Source organism: Falco biarmicus, chromosome 12 (assembly GCF_023638135.1).
Source record: "Falco biarmicus isolate bFalBia1 chromosome 12, bFalBia1.pri, whole genome shotgun sequence".
Classification (NCBI taxonomy): domain Eukaryota; kingdom Metazoa; phylum Chordata; class Aves; order Falconiformes; family Falconidae; genus Falco; species Falco biarmicus.
The window spans coordinates 29,962,674-29,978,431 of record NC_079299.1 but is presented as its reverse complement, the minus strand read 5'-3'; positions in this window follow the sequence as shown (position 1 = coordinate 29,978,431).

The window sequence follows — 15,758 nt, the reverse complement described above, 5'->3', positions numbered from 1 at the left end:
TTAAATACATAAGGGACTCCTTGAAAGATCTATCTTGTCACTCATTAGATTAATTTTTTGCATGCTTTTATATGGCACACCCCAGTGATTTCAGGATCAGGCCAGGAGAAATCATTTGCATCATACTTACACTAGAGCATTTACTTCCCTCTGTCTCTGCAGTAAAACCAACCTGACCACTAAGAGCCGATGTTATATAAGAACGAAGCTAATTTTAAGGCTGAAAATGCACCATCTTAACATGCCATACCCTGACCCACAGCATATCCCTGCAGCTGAGCTGGGGGGACCATGCATACCCACTGAGGGTATCACAAGCTAGTTTAAGCCTCAAAGAAGAAAAAAAATTCAGATAAACCATTTTACTTTACAACTGTTGCAGGCTAAGAAGATGTACACAAATGGTGAGTACAGCTCAGCTGATGGGTGGGAGCTTTTTATGCTGCAGTAACTTCCTATTGAATCTGAGCCCCAAGCTATTCTGCAGTTTGAGGAAGGAAGTGGTGGTAACAGCCTTCTCTCGTTCTTCATTATTTTCTGCTTGCTTGCGTTCCCTGCATTTCTACCACCAGATCATTACCAGCTTTCACAAGGCCACCTTGAGTGATGAGGGGAACCAGAACACCATCCCCCAGCTCTCTATTATCAGTCAATACCAACTTACTATATTGAGGCTGTATTGTGGTGTTTTCCCCCTTTTTATTCCCAGCTGCCCTAAAAGCCACCTTCCTTTCCCACACCATAGCAGCCTACCCTCTGCTGAGATATTTGTTACAGTAAGCTTTGCTAGTTTATTTTTGCCATAAGATTATTCCATACACCAACACAACTTTAGTGATGACCTCCACCAGCCATGCCTGCCCATGAACAAGAACTACCAGGGCTTTGCTGGAGCACCACACTTTCCCACACAGTAGCACCCCAGGTTGTTTTCTCTTCTGCTGGCATACTGTATATTAGCTGACTGGTCTCCAGCATTGCTTACCACTCCCTGGTTTCAATAAAGCATTAGCTATTTTTTGGGGGGAAACCAAAGCAAGAACTGAGGCCCTTTAGGTTACTGAGTCTGCATGACTGCATGTGATGCCTGGGAATAAATCTGCCAGCAAAACCTTTGGTCACTGGAGACTATCAGACACACACCATCTAAAACAGCCTCAATCACTTAACCAGCAGAATGGTTCATCAAGTTAAAATTCATGGTTTCTCCACAGTTCACTGCATTGTGCACAAAATCCAGCCCACCTGGTCCTGAAGCACAAGCCTGATGTGTTCATACATGATAGCTGTGTGTTTGCACAGCAGCCCCATAGCCAGTAAGGAGTGTAGGGCAGTGGGGTAGGTTACAGCAGTCTAGACTCTGTTGGTCTTCTCTCTCAGCTCAACACTGCCACTTATGACCATAAACCCTAAAACCAAGTTCAATCCTGGCAGATTAAGAGGTAGCACTTTCCAACATATGCAGCCCCTGGCCACACAGTACAATTTAGCTGGCTCTGGAGAACAAACCCCATACCTTTGCATGCAAGAGCACAGGTTTACTCCCCAAGCGCAGGCCTAGCACTGACTTCAATGAACATAAGTCTGAACACTTGATCTTAAACTAGCTGCAATGGGTTTACTAGTAGCTCAGTAGCTCTGCTGGCACATTCCCTTTGCAGAATAACAGCTGCTTGGTTGTGCGACCCAGCAGACCTTTAGCTGAACATATTGGGATCACCTTGCCTGCAAGCAACATCCCCATCATAGCATTTAAATCAAGAAGGATGGAGGAGATTCAGACATCATCCAGCAAAGTGCTGCCATTCCCAGCTGAGCCCTCTGAGAGACAGTAAGGAAGTTTTGGACCAGATGCAAATTTCCATGGAAGTCACAGATTAGGAGAGGGTATCTGAAAAGGTAATCCAGCTATAATCAAAAGTTTGGTTCTGGCTTTTCACATGCCTGGTTTGCTCCTCTCTTACTTTGCCAGCCTATATCTGATCACAGTTACAAAGTGTGCTCTGCAGGCTGTATTTCCCCCAGATCTACACACAACTAAGATCAAAATCTGTTGCTTAATATCAGACTTCTATAATGAGCCTGAGATATTCTATTGCATGCTGAATTTCTGACTCACATGATAAGAAGCAATGCAATGAGACACATACACACACACCAGAGCAGAGGTTTGAAACAGAAGCAGCTTTTCTCTTGGCACAGGGCAGGGGCACTTTGGTTTCTTGAACAGGTGGACTACCTGACAAGCAGCAGGTAGCCTTGCTTTTGACTACTACATTTTAAATCAGGGCTGTTTGGCAATTCATTAGTGTCTGCTAACTGTTAAACACAGGAAAGTTCAAAAACATGCATATGTTTCCCTCTCTACCTCCCAGGTGGTATCTGTTTCAAGCAGCAACCTTTTCACTTCGTGCATCAAGACTTGTAAACTTCCCGTGGCTACACCAGCGGTTCCTAACCAGGTGCCTGCGCCAGAGCTGCAGTCTCTGAAGAGCAGCAAACTCCATATGCTGATCTCTGGTTATGTAGATGCCATTCGTTTCTCCTTGAAAGTTTATTGTCAGAATTACTGAAATATACACAAATGTCTGTATTTGAAGGTGAAATTTGGTGGAAAAATAAAGATATAATAGGATCCTTTCTTATATAATTTCCTGGTGTGATGTCTGTCTGAAAAATGAAGTGAAATTATATGATGTCAAAAAATCATGTTTCAAAATGATTGACAACATATGAGTGTTTTGCATTGTGAAACGAGGTGGAAAATTTTAATTGCATGATGGAAGGACATAATATTTATTAGAACCTTGTAACCACACTGGATTTCAGCAAAGAGGACACAATTTTAAATTTTATATTAATACTTCAGGCTAAATCTTAAATGAACACACAGAAGCAAAATTCTGCCTTGGAATCTGTGAGTAAGTTTTTAATCTCTAATAGCAAAATAACATCTATAGGGTTGGCACATCACCATAGCCACAAAAAGATTCCCTCATACGTGCACTGCTGTTTTGATCTAAACAATATGTAGTGCCCAACTCCAGGTCACTGAAGAAATAGCTGCTCTGTACACGTGGTGTTTTAATAAAGGTCTGCTAAAAGAACTCAGTAGGCTGAACTTCTAGGAAATTCAAAACTAGCTAATATTTCTAAGCCCACTTCCATCCTTCCCAATGACAGTAAAAGACAGGATGACATCCACACCCAAATGCTAACAAACCCGAGTCCCTGCAGACAAGAGTGGGGAATATATCCCAGAATCAAACTCGTATCAGAGAAAATCCCAACTAAACAGCAACAAGGTCAGGAAGAGTCCTGGACAACTGCATAATAGTTTTATTATCAGAGCTGGCCAGTGCAGCACCAGGCAGTAGTACTTTTCATAGAAAGGGGTCTAGAGAAGTGAAAAAATGAGATAACATTAAAAGAAGGGAAACTGAGATATATGTACATGGAGGTAACAAAAGCAATCAATCTTAGCTTTAAGAGATGCCCTGAATAAGTCTTATGTCAGTAAGGAATCTGGTGGAGCAATCTATTTAAGGATCAGCATTATTAGTTAAATTACCTTTCCCTCTTTCCTGGCATGAAAGGAGCTTGAGGCACTGAGGGATGACAAGCAAAGTTACCACAAGCTTACCCCTTCCCCTCCTCAAACTTGGGCCACATTTCTGAGCCTGTTAACAACACCACAGGCTGAGGAGAATGCAAAGGAAATAGGAAATCCTGATTTTGAGCAAAGCTTTTGTGAAGCAGCAGCCTGTGACCAGCTCAACCCAGAGAGGTACAGGAGCACAGCTCCTTCACCACCAGTGCTTTCAGCAACTGGCTGAATTTAGCAAGAAGCTTTTTTCCAGCAATATTTTTCACGAGACCTTTCCTGACCAGGAAATGACCAGAGCATAGGTGAACTCCTGGTGCTTTTACATATCCCCTCCCACCCATTTGTGCAGTGTCAGGTCTGTCTTTGGAGATCTGGGTTTAATGTGGAGATACAAGACCAAGAAGTCAAAGTCCATACTCAGCTGGAGCTGGAGTCCACTCTCCCCAGCCTGGCCAGGACCCTGAACCACCCATGGCAAGGAAAAACCAAGCAACGCTCAAGTATCAAAGTGCTGTACAAAGACAAGAAAAACATCATTCTCTGTGTAGGCAGAGTAAAGCATGATGAATGTGGAAAGACAACTTTTAAATACACTGTAATGGCTCTCACTTCAAAAAAGGAACAACTACGTAACCACAATAAAAAGCACGGACAATCCAGAAGTCCATAAGATAATTCTGAGAGAAATGATACAAACACAACAGAGCAGAGTCCTATTCTGTTCATGTAGGATACAGGGCAGTGTATTATAAATGTCTATATGGAGCTGAAGAGAACAGTTAAAATTATATCCATCAAGCCTAAATGAAGCACCAAGAAGGGAGAAGTACGGAAAGCTGGATAGGGGAAACAAAAAGGCCAGCTCCAAATTGTTAGAGGCTCAGTATACCACTAATTCACAGAAATTTGGGCTAGGACATAAATCACAGCATTGGAATCCTAAAGGGTCATTGAATGGGTCTGCAGCTAGTCAAGCAGAAGAGGTCAGAAATTAAAATGGTTAGCAGTGAGTAATAAGAAACCCTAGGTCCTTAAAGAATTGTTTGAAATAGATATTTATGCTCCTTGCTGAGGAAGAGAATTTTCTCTTCCTCATCAAATCAGCTTTGACTGAGTACTGGGAACAAAATCCGCTCTTGAATATTCTCACCAGCTTTTGAATGGTGTTTTCTTTTATCTGTGCACCTCCACCGAGCAAACCATCCTGCAGAAAAGTTCTGCTCAAAACCCACATATGCTCCCAGAGAGGGATTTACACGTCTTTGCATGAGAAGCGCTTGTACCTTTATGTCTGAATATGGGCAGAAAACAGTAGGAAAGGGTTTATCCCACTGACTGCACCAAGTAATGCATTTCCCAGAACTCTAGTCCTGGGAGGTTTGCAAAATCCTGTGGCTAATCCATGACAGATTAACCCAATCTACCTGGCACATGTACAGAAGGTCCTGTCCCACCCTCAGCAGTACTGCTGGTGTCTCAGGGAGGAGGGGACTGCCCTGCATGCTGCCGGCAGAGTAACAACCCCAACCTCTAATACTCAGATTGTGCTTTTACCCTGATGTGCTGCCCAAAGCCCAGACTGTCTGAGCCAAACCCAGAGGCCTGGGAAATCTAATCGATGAAGGGGGATGGGGGAGATTTAAAAATGTATTAGATATTTCTGAATAACAAATAAATCTGAGGAAATCACAATCTGCTCACAGCTACTCCATGAAAAGGAGAAAGAAAGCCAGATCAATTATTCATTTCAAGTCACTCAGTCAGCACTCCATCAGACTTTCATAAGTCAAAAATGTTACAGGACAAACACAGCTCTGAAACAAATTTCTGCCCTACCCTCAAACAAGGAGCAATTACAGATGTACCTAAGAAGGCTCCCACACAGGAAAGTCCCCATGGCACACACCAGCCCCTGGCACTGCTCCACCCTGCCCTCCTGAATCTGCCAAGGGTTGGAGTTACCCAAATTCATGAGTCTGTTCCTTCCTCGCTCCTCTCCACATACATACACTCATACATTTTTTTTGCAATCTGGGATTCTCATTACAATAATAAAGCATAAGTCGACCACTAATTCAGACAGACACTTTCTTGGAAGGAACCTGGACAGGTTATGGACCAATTCAGGAGTAAAGACATCACTTTCTGATTACTACTCCCCACATTGCTCTTAGCTTCAGTCATTATGAGGTGTTTATAAAAGGTTTGCATCCCATATCTGAATATTAATGAAACATTTTTTAATAACACTATATAAAACACCTGTGTCCTTGCATACACCAGAGAAAATTATTGCAATAGCGTGAAATAAAAATGTTGGGGTCCTTCAAACCTTAAACCACCAAAGACTGATCTGCTTCATTCCACCTGTTTCTGTTGTTCAGTTTTTCTGTTCAGAAAATAAATAACCATCTCTGAACAAGCAACTACAGAGTACATAAGAGCATCACAAAGTAATTATGAGTTTATGACATCATCTTAATATTACAAGGGAGAGACTCAAAGACCCAGGAGAAACTCCAGATTTCCCTTTTGGGAAAACGTTAATGGATGCTTACAATCTGTTTTCCTTTGTTTGGATGTTACAACCAATAATACACTTTTATGTCTATAAATAAAGACTAAAGTTGAATAAATCCAACAAGCTCCTGAGCCTGCAGCTCTGAAACTTGATTCACATTCACGGTAAAGATTTATGAGTCACTTGCAGAGAATAAGTTGAAGCTGCAAGATTTGGGGTGAAATTATTCAAAAGGGTGATTATTTTTGGAATGATTATGCATGCACACCTGATCAGGGTGTCACCTGGGCCCCCTTGCTCTGCATGATGAAATGTGGCAATTTTTCTGCATTTCTCTTTGCTTGCACAAAAGAAGCGTATGTAAGAGCCATCAAACTGTTTATTTTTACACACACTGGATCATCTTGTGGATATATTTTTCCTTTCATTTAGATCACAGGACATGTTCTTTAAACTATTCACATGAATATACTAAATTTACTGATGACTGCAAAGCAAAAGAATAAAACTGATTGCTGTTCTTCATGTGTGGGTGTGTCTATATATATTTTTATATATATGCATGTATGTATGTATGTATATGTGAACCAAAATACTTTTGTGTTTGGGATACAAAGTTAGGCACTCCAGCTTTGGAAGAAGCGGGCAGCAGTAGTTGTCTGCTGTGTGCATTGTGGGAAGAGGGACTTGCTTCTTTCCTCTTTCTTTCGCTTTCTTGCTTTTTTGCTTCTTACCTCTTGCTTACAAGGACTTGGCCTTCACCTTTGCCCAGCAGGTTTGCAACCTTCAACTGTGGAGGACCATGAGTACCACCAGATGAGGCCATGGACTGCGATGAAGACAGAAGGCAGCCCTACCTAAGCCCTTTGGCTTGATTCTCTCTCTTGCAATGTGAGTTTTGGCACCTAAATAATTGATGGATTTTAAATTATTTTGTCCAAATGAAATAAGCTTTGTAAAGTATAAATGAAAAAAAGGTTGGAAAATACACCTTCCTTTATAGTCTTTCTCTGCCTGAAGAATGAGATCACTCTGCAGCCATCAGATAGGTTTTCAGGAGCCCCCCTTTTATAATTTTTTTGTGGCAAATTCTAAGAAAACTCATAGTTAGTCACTTCACTCTCTCATGTTCTTCCTGATAAGATGTTTTTCTCCTGTGTAACATATGTTTCTGCCCTTTTAGTCCTAAAACCTTTTTGCATTGCTCAGGCAATTCAAAATTGATATAAACTTTCTCCTTGATCTCATACTGATTTGGCCTGAAACAAACACCCTGAAGGCCCCCAGACGTGAGCAGGTTCAGATCAAGCTCCAGATTTGGTACCAGGTGCTTTTCTCTGGGATTGGTTGAGCACACATTCAGGAGGTGCCGCTCCTTTCTGTATAGATTCCCAAACTGAAACGGACATCTCTCCTCCCAACTCCTGTTTCCTTTCCAGAGGGTCTCTATTCTGGACCAAATTTAGAAACTTTACGGCTACACCCACAAAACTCTGGTGATGAAGGAGCCAGGCAGGTAATCACCTTTTTCCAGATGCCTGCTATTTCAAAAAGGCAGACTGTGCTCTGCAGGTATGTGGGTAGCCCTGCTGAGCACCTCTGGAAGTTCAGCCCACTCCTTCTTCTGCATAAAAGATCCTCCCACTCTTTCCATTACATTATTACCCATTCCTTCATTACTACTAATCTAGTATGAACTTATTCATGCAAGAAACAAAATCAGATACAAGAATGAATCCAAATCTTGTCTTGCAACTGCCTCTAACCTAGAGTTTGCCTGAGATAAGAACACAAGTGCAAATTTAAATTTTTCGGAAGACACCTATCTTTATTACTCTCTTGGATCTAAATGTGTCTCAGCACCAGGATCTGTCATGGCCAAGTCCTATCAGTAACCATAGAGCTCCAAGTCAAAAGCACTGAAGGCCCACCTGCTACCTGTGGTGTGCAGATGCTTGCAACAAAGTACATCTTAAAGTCATTAATCTTCCGTTCACCAAAAAAAAGAAATTTCAAGGAACTAACAATATTTGCAATTTCAGGTAAAGTTCATTAACTGATTTGGAAAATAACTTTAAAACATTTAGAAAACTCAAAATGTTTTCTGAAAACACTTTCAAAAAGAAGTGTTTTCATTTTTCTTTTTGAAATAACCTTTTGTGTTTAGAAATTTGCCAACTTTGTATAAAAAAAAAAGAGGATTTTGAAATGAATGCAAAACTTTTCATTCAGCTAAATAAAAATATCTCTTATTTTCCTGTTTCCCTGAGAAAACAGAGGTTTTGTTATGGGTTTTCCCATGACGATTATCCTAAGCCTGATTTTCCTATCCCCTCCCCCCCAAAAAAAAACTTTGGCCAGTGAACCAAACCCATCAGTTATTTGGCTTTTGCTGGGTACAACAGCATTTCCCTTTCCTATGAAAGCACCTCCAGAAAGAGGAAAGGTGACCTACTGCTCCTTCCTCACACTACCACGTCTACTGCCAGCACCATCACTAATTCAGCATCAAGTCCTCCTTACAGGAAATTAAAACCAAGTACAGGATCGCACTAAAATCTTCTCTCCTGGTCCCTATGTTGCCTTTGTACTCCCCCACCATGCTTCTGACTTGTCCTCCAGCTCTCCCCATGTCCTTGGGATGGCTCCTCTTTGCTTCGGTATGGCATGCCTTGAGATGCAGAGGAAAGTGAGATCCTTGTGTCCTGTCTTCTTTTATGGTGCATGAATGCACGGACAGTTATAATTTAGCCCTAGGGTAGCATCATGCAGTAAACCACACTACAGTAATTATTAGTTTCTGCAGTGTTGGTTAGGGGATTACCATCCTAGGGTTATTTTATAACATTGTTACAGATTGATAGTGATACCGCTGCCTTCAGTGTGCAGAGTTTGCTATGGGTTAAGACCCATGGAGGCCTGCACCATTCAAGAGACCCGTGCAATAAAAATAAAAGAATCATTTCTAGTAAGTTCTGACTCTGATTAAAAAACAATCTTTATGAAATAGATGCTAATAAAATTGCTTTCCTAATTACCCAGAGCTAGTTCATTTCCCAGCAAATATAATAAAACAGAGTTACTTGGCTCTGATTCACAAAATCTGAACCCAAGCTCATTATTAAGGCATTTAGCAGTGAAAAAGCATGTGTGCATAAGATGCTGTCCCGTCAAGCAGAATGCAAGAAATCTTTTGAAGTTAGACCTTTGAAGTCTCAAGTTATTGCTGCATTTTTTTAACACAGGTATTTCAACAAGAGAAAATCTCTCTGTGTTATTTACACAGATGGAACAGGGCACCCTATTATAACATCATATTCAGCGGAGATTTCAGTTAGAAGCAGAAAGTCTTAATTTAAAGAAATATTTAGAGCTGGTACATAACACTTCTTAATCTGTGGAAGCATTACAAGGCTGCGAGACTTTTACATAATAGAATAGACCGGCCAATGTCCCAAGGCTATTATTGCTATGACTTGTAACACACTGAAATCTCTTTCATCTGCCTAACCTGGGATTTTGTTGATTGTAAATGCATGAATATCTTTCAGTTTAGGGGGTTATGTTTATGTTTTATTTATTTTTGTTTATGTTTCTGTGCTCTTCAAGACTTCTTCCAATTTCTATATGCACAAATGTTCTACCAAGCTCTCCGGTTTTCTGCCTGCCAGAAGTCCCCTTCACATCTAGACAGACTGACTCCCACATGGACTATAGGCTGCAGGTTCCTGTTTTCGAGAATCAAATGCATTGGGAGAGAACAGAATGGGATACCAGCTTCCTCACTGCGTGAAGCACATGGAAGAGAGATCGCTGATACAGACAAGCTGTATCAGTGGTGGTACAGACACAGGATCAGAGTTCCCAAATCACACGAAGGCTGGGGTCACTTCTGAAGCCAATACCTGTGCAAATCCATCCCATCATCTTGCACTCCAAGGCCATGGTACCTTCATTTGAGTTTGCCCTTTTTACCCATTTACCAGTCCTGTTTTCTTTTCCACATGAAATATGTATGAATACCCAGGTAGGACAGGTATACTTTAGGTCAAAACCTGAATAAAAACTAATACTAGTGAAAGTATTTTAAAAGTATGAAGAGATCTTACAAAGTTACCATCTGCTTCTCTGCTTCATGGCAGAAACTGACACCTAAACCCTTCCCAGCAGCTGTTTCATGTAGGCACTTTTGTATTTCCCAAGTTGCAGCAGCCATTTTGAGCTAGCTGGGCAAGGTGGCCCATGCAGTTAAGGGATACCCAGCAGTCCATAATCCTGTGCCACCCGATGCCTCTTTGCCTTGGCTTCCTCACAACAAAATGGAAATAACACTTCCCTCCTGTGCAAGCCAGCTGGGAGGCTCAAAAAGTGAACATCTGTAACTCTGATAAGCAGCATTCCTCTGGAATGAAAAATGCTTGGGGAAGGACTTCTACAAGCAGCTGACAGGACCACAGGGATATCAGTAGGCGCAGAACTAACCCAACATGAAGGTTAGCTGCTGCTGTTGCCACGTATGGTGCACAGTGCGATGCTACATTGGAGTCAGGGCCAGGGCACCTTCAGCCCCTCCTGCATTTGAAGGCTGCCTTTGAACCCCCCAGGCTGCAATAGCGCTAACTCAACGAAATGCATCGTACAGGTACTGCAAAGTATTTGGGATTTTCACATGCAGCAGAGCACTCGCTCGCAGCCCAGTGTGTGCACCGAGGAAGAACCTTGACGGCACCCTTGTACTGTATCAGCCTGGTGAGGAAATAAAGGTGTTACAGACCAACCGGCCATCCTGGCAGATGAACACATTCCCCCCGGGATAGGAAAGAGGAGGGAAATTATTTTCCGTAGACCCAAGCGGCAATATGGTTGCTCCTCAGCTAACTTTTGGTCTACAGCTTCTGCTTTAACAGAATACACGTGACTTTGAACCCTCCCAACTCTACCTATAGCCACCACCTGCATAAAATTAGCCATTCTAAAAGACACTCATATGCCATAAAAGTATCAAATGAACAATGTCTTCTGATTTCTTAAAGATTTTCACACTGTTCAGCTTTAAAAAAATAAAATCCTTTTGGAAAGACCTCTCAGCCTAACCCCTATGAATAGGAAGTCCCACTGCTGAACCAAACTGCTTCTCCTTGAAGTCAATGCATCTCCACACCCTTGGAAGTGACTGTGAGACCAGAGCTTTCGTTAGCTCATCTCTTGTTGGTGCATGAGCCACAAAATAATCCAGCTCCCTCTCTACAGCTGTACAGGTTCCATTAAGCTAGCCGGGGGAAAAAAAACCACTGAAAACGTCTTTCATTCAGTGGATTGAGAAGCTATGACTTAGAATTCACATCAGAGATGATCTGTGAAGTGGAAAAGTGCCATTTTTACATAGTCTCTTTCTTAACCTTAACCTAACCCACAGCACAGCTAGCTACAACATGTGTATGCCTCTGTCCACTCCCACCACTTCTGGTGGCATACTTTGACCCAGGAGGATGCACTAAGGATAAAGTTTCTATCTCAACTTCAGATTGCTTTGTTTTTTGTGGTGGTAAGTTAGATCCTTAACATTATCTTAATGCACTTTTTATGGTTTAATTTCCCCTTTTGTGGTGCTGTTTTCCTCAATAAGACTCTTAAATTGAAATCAGATTTCCTCTGAAGGAGCCAGCCTGATTTTCTTCGAAAGCCTAGTACACAATACAGTCATTCCGCTGAGACCAACAATTTTATTATGGTTGCATTTCCTTTTTGCTTACAAAATGTTTGTTTTATAAATAGGCCTTTTTAATTTAATGTAATTTTTTGTACAACAGCAGAAACAGTCAAAAAACACTACACAGCTACAAAATTTTGGTTTCCTTATACATGGCTTCCTTAATTAATTTTCCGTTGGCTGGGTAGGGAAAATCAACTTTTTACCTAAGACAAAATGTATGTAAAATTTCAATCTAAGGTAAAATTCAGCTCCCCGTCTTCAAGCTATATAACACTGAAGATGTGGTCTTGTAATTACAAACTGGGGAGGGGGGGGGGCGCACAACCAAACAACTACAAACAAAAAACTACATGGCACTTTAACGAATGAGACAACAAGCAGAAACATGATGAGGATTGTGGAAACTAATCAAATGACAATTGCTTTGACAATTTTTACACCACTTAGGATTTAACAAGGAGGGGGTTATAATCACATGCTTAATTTTAAGCATGTGAAAAGTTCTGTTGGGCTCTGTGGGCATTTTTTTTAACATATTTAAGATTGCCGAAGTGCCTAAGAATCTCGTGAAATTACAATCTCCCTTTGGACTGTGAAATTAAACTTGTACCTGTTTGCTCCGTGAGGGCACAAAGCCTACTGTTGAGAGCTTTGGCTTTCCTTATGGCCCCACTGGCCACATCTACATCACATGGCACACAAAAAAAAAACCCAAAATCTACATCACATTACTGCAGCATCCCTGTTCCCACCTTGACCATGAGCTGGTCCCAGCCACTGGTCCCACATGTCCAGATCTTCTCCTTCTGTAAACCACAGCAGTAGAGGAAAGGAGGACAGGGAAAGGTTTATACCCTGGGTTCAGCCCAAAGCAGTGCTGGGCTGCAGCTGAGTATGCCCTTGGCCTCGGGGGCTGAAAGTATTTGCTAAATCGGGAGCAGCTTTCACCACCCAGCTGGAGCAGGGCTCAGTGTCACTTTTCAGAATCTGCAGCACGGACTGCACCTCCACCAGAATTTCTGCTTCCCCTACAACTCTAGACAACTGAATGGCACACATCCATCCCAACAGCCCTCAAACAGATAATAAGAAAAAAATAAATAATAATCTTCCTGACACACACATCTAGATTACTTATATTTTTATAGTTGTCAACAACTGGTTTGAACTGCTCCACAATGGTTTAAATTCCAGTAACAGGTTTCATATGGTCGCTATAACATCTCAGTATATTAATTAGTTTTCAAGACCCCCAAGCAATAAAAATGTAGCCATTCAAGGTCACAGTTTGACTTATTTACAATTGATGTATAACTTGGCAAACTCTGCATTCAGCTACTTCATACAATAGAAAATATATTGTCATTCAGGTTAACAAAAGACTCTTTTCTTTGCCACCTCACTACAATGGCCCTGCAAATGAACATCGCCTGAATAAAATCCTAACCACATTTTCACTCTCATTAACCACAGTAGGGTATCACACAATTTGCCTGGCTCCTACTTAGACCACTGTGCACCATTTTACTAGCAGCAGTTTGATGGGTTTTATGGCAGGTGATATATGGAGTGGGAGTTTCGGGAGTCGTAAACAGAAGCCACAGTGTATCACAATGTGGTTTAGGGATATAATGACTGTGTTGTAAAGCAAAGGATGACAATACTGCACTAGGCTTGAGGTAGTGAACCAATAGACCAAACAGCTCAACATAATTCAAGCTACAAACAGAGGATCCTAGGTGTGTGCTGGCCTTCTTATATCTTTCATTAATTACTCCTGATGAATTTGAATAAGAACTACTAAAACTGAAATAAATCTGTGGCCAAGAGAAAAATTATAGAGTATCCCCTTGTATTTCTTGGAAGAAGTTCCTTTCCCCCAGTGCATATATACACACCCCATATTACAAGTTCTTAACCAGCCTTTTGCATCTCCAGCTAGACAGTCCCCTTTGCTAGTGGGGCTACCATCCCCTATTAACACACCAGAACAAACACCAGCTCAGAGACCTTTTCCACACATGCAGTGGGGCAGGTGATGCTCTTAGCTATGTCTGCAAAAGCTAGGTGGGATGCCAGACTGAACAGAAAGACAACCCCCCCTGAATATTTTGTTCATATTTATTAATGCTCTGAAGTCAGACAATACTCTGCTTTTACTATGGGGCACTACAGTGTTCTTCCAGCCCTACAGATAGTCTTATTTCCCATCTGAGCTGGGTGATTTTTGAGGGTGATCCCTTTGCTACTGGTTGATCCCATTGTGAGGTATTTGGATTGGGATTTCTGCAATAATCACATAGTGGTCAATCCCTGCAATTCTTGCAAAGGTGGGGTGTTTCTTTTGTTATTGATATTGGCTAATTATGGCACAGAATAAGAAAATTGTCTGCCTGGTTCCCAAAGCTGTGTCATTAGCCACATTGTGATAGATTGGTGTCAGTGACAGAGCTCTCTCCCAGCATTCAAAACCTGTTCAGCTGCATTTAAACTAAATAATAATACTTAGCACATATAGCGCTTTGCATATTCAAGGCGCTGTACAAACATCAATTAATTAATCCTCATAACATCCCTGTGAGGTAGGTAAGTATTATCTCAGTTTTACAGATGGGGAAACAGACACAGAGAGGTTAAGTAAAATGAAAAATTAAGGTGGAGGTGTGCTGGTTAATTTGGAATTGCACTTTGTGCTGTTTGAAAAATTAGAAGGTGCTGTACCAGATCTCCATTATTCTGACAGAGAAAGCAACATTTTGATGTGCTGACTCCCCTGGTAGGAGCCACTGCCTCAGTCACGCACCCTGAAGCTGAACCTTCATGTTCTCTCATTGGGGAGTGCACACAAAAAGTCCCCCCTAAATATATCTCTCTGCTTCCAGTAAAATATAGATAGACTTATCTCCTGCTTCCAAGCATACTCCGTAACTCTCAGAGATTTTGAGATAAATAACCATTTTTGGAAGGAGCTAAGGAATTACCTGCTTGGAGGGCCAGTAATAATTTATACCAAAACCTCCAAGTAATTGTTCTTTTCCCCTGTCATTTGTATTGTCCAGTCATGGGCCAGCACCGGAGAGGGACAGACCTCCTCATGTGGCACAGAAAGTAGTCTCTAGCCCTAAAAAACAGTGAGTATGCCTCACCTCTGAAAAGAAAAAAATATATAAAGTGCAAGAGGTACACCAGCTTGAGGGAATCACGCAGAATGGCTAACTGGGAGTTTACATTTGTTTTCCTGTAGCTTAAGTGCTTTTGATTTTCAAAGGAAGAACCATTAATGAGAGCAAAGTTCAATGTTTTGCTACCTAAATCCAAACCCATGCACTGCTGCTGCTGCTGTATACCTGCCATGTTATTCTGTCCTTGTTATTTTAATAAAGACCTCTTCCCACCCATTTGATATTCAACACTCCCTCAACATACAGACTCTATATTAAGTAGGAAAAGTGTAAAATTGACATTAAATGGATTTGGGGGCAGGGGGAGATGGAGTATGTGTTTGCCTCATCTACCCTGTGCATTAACCTACATGAGCAGCGAAGAAGGAACAATTGCCAGGATAGCAGCTTTGCAGAAAAGAAACCAGAAGACCAGGGGCTGTGGATCACAGCCTGAACATACATCGACAATAGTATGCAGCTGAGAAAAAGGCAAATGCCATACTGCAATGCTTAAACAGAAGTAGAGTCTGCAAGACTCATAAAGCAATGCTTGCACTTTGCTGAGTGCCAGGGAGGCCTCACCCGGGGCATTGTGTTCTCCTGCAGGCATTGCACTTCACGAAAGGCATGGCCCAATTGGAGAGAGTTCAGAGGAAAAGGAGGAGAACAATCAGAGTTCTAAAAACCACGACTTGTGAGGAAAGATTGAACACAGTGGGGTTGTTTGCTCTAAAGAGAAGACTGAGGGGAGAC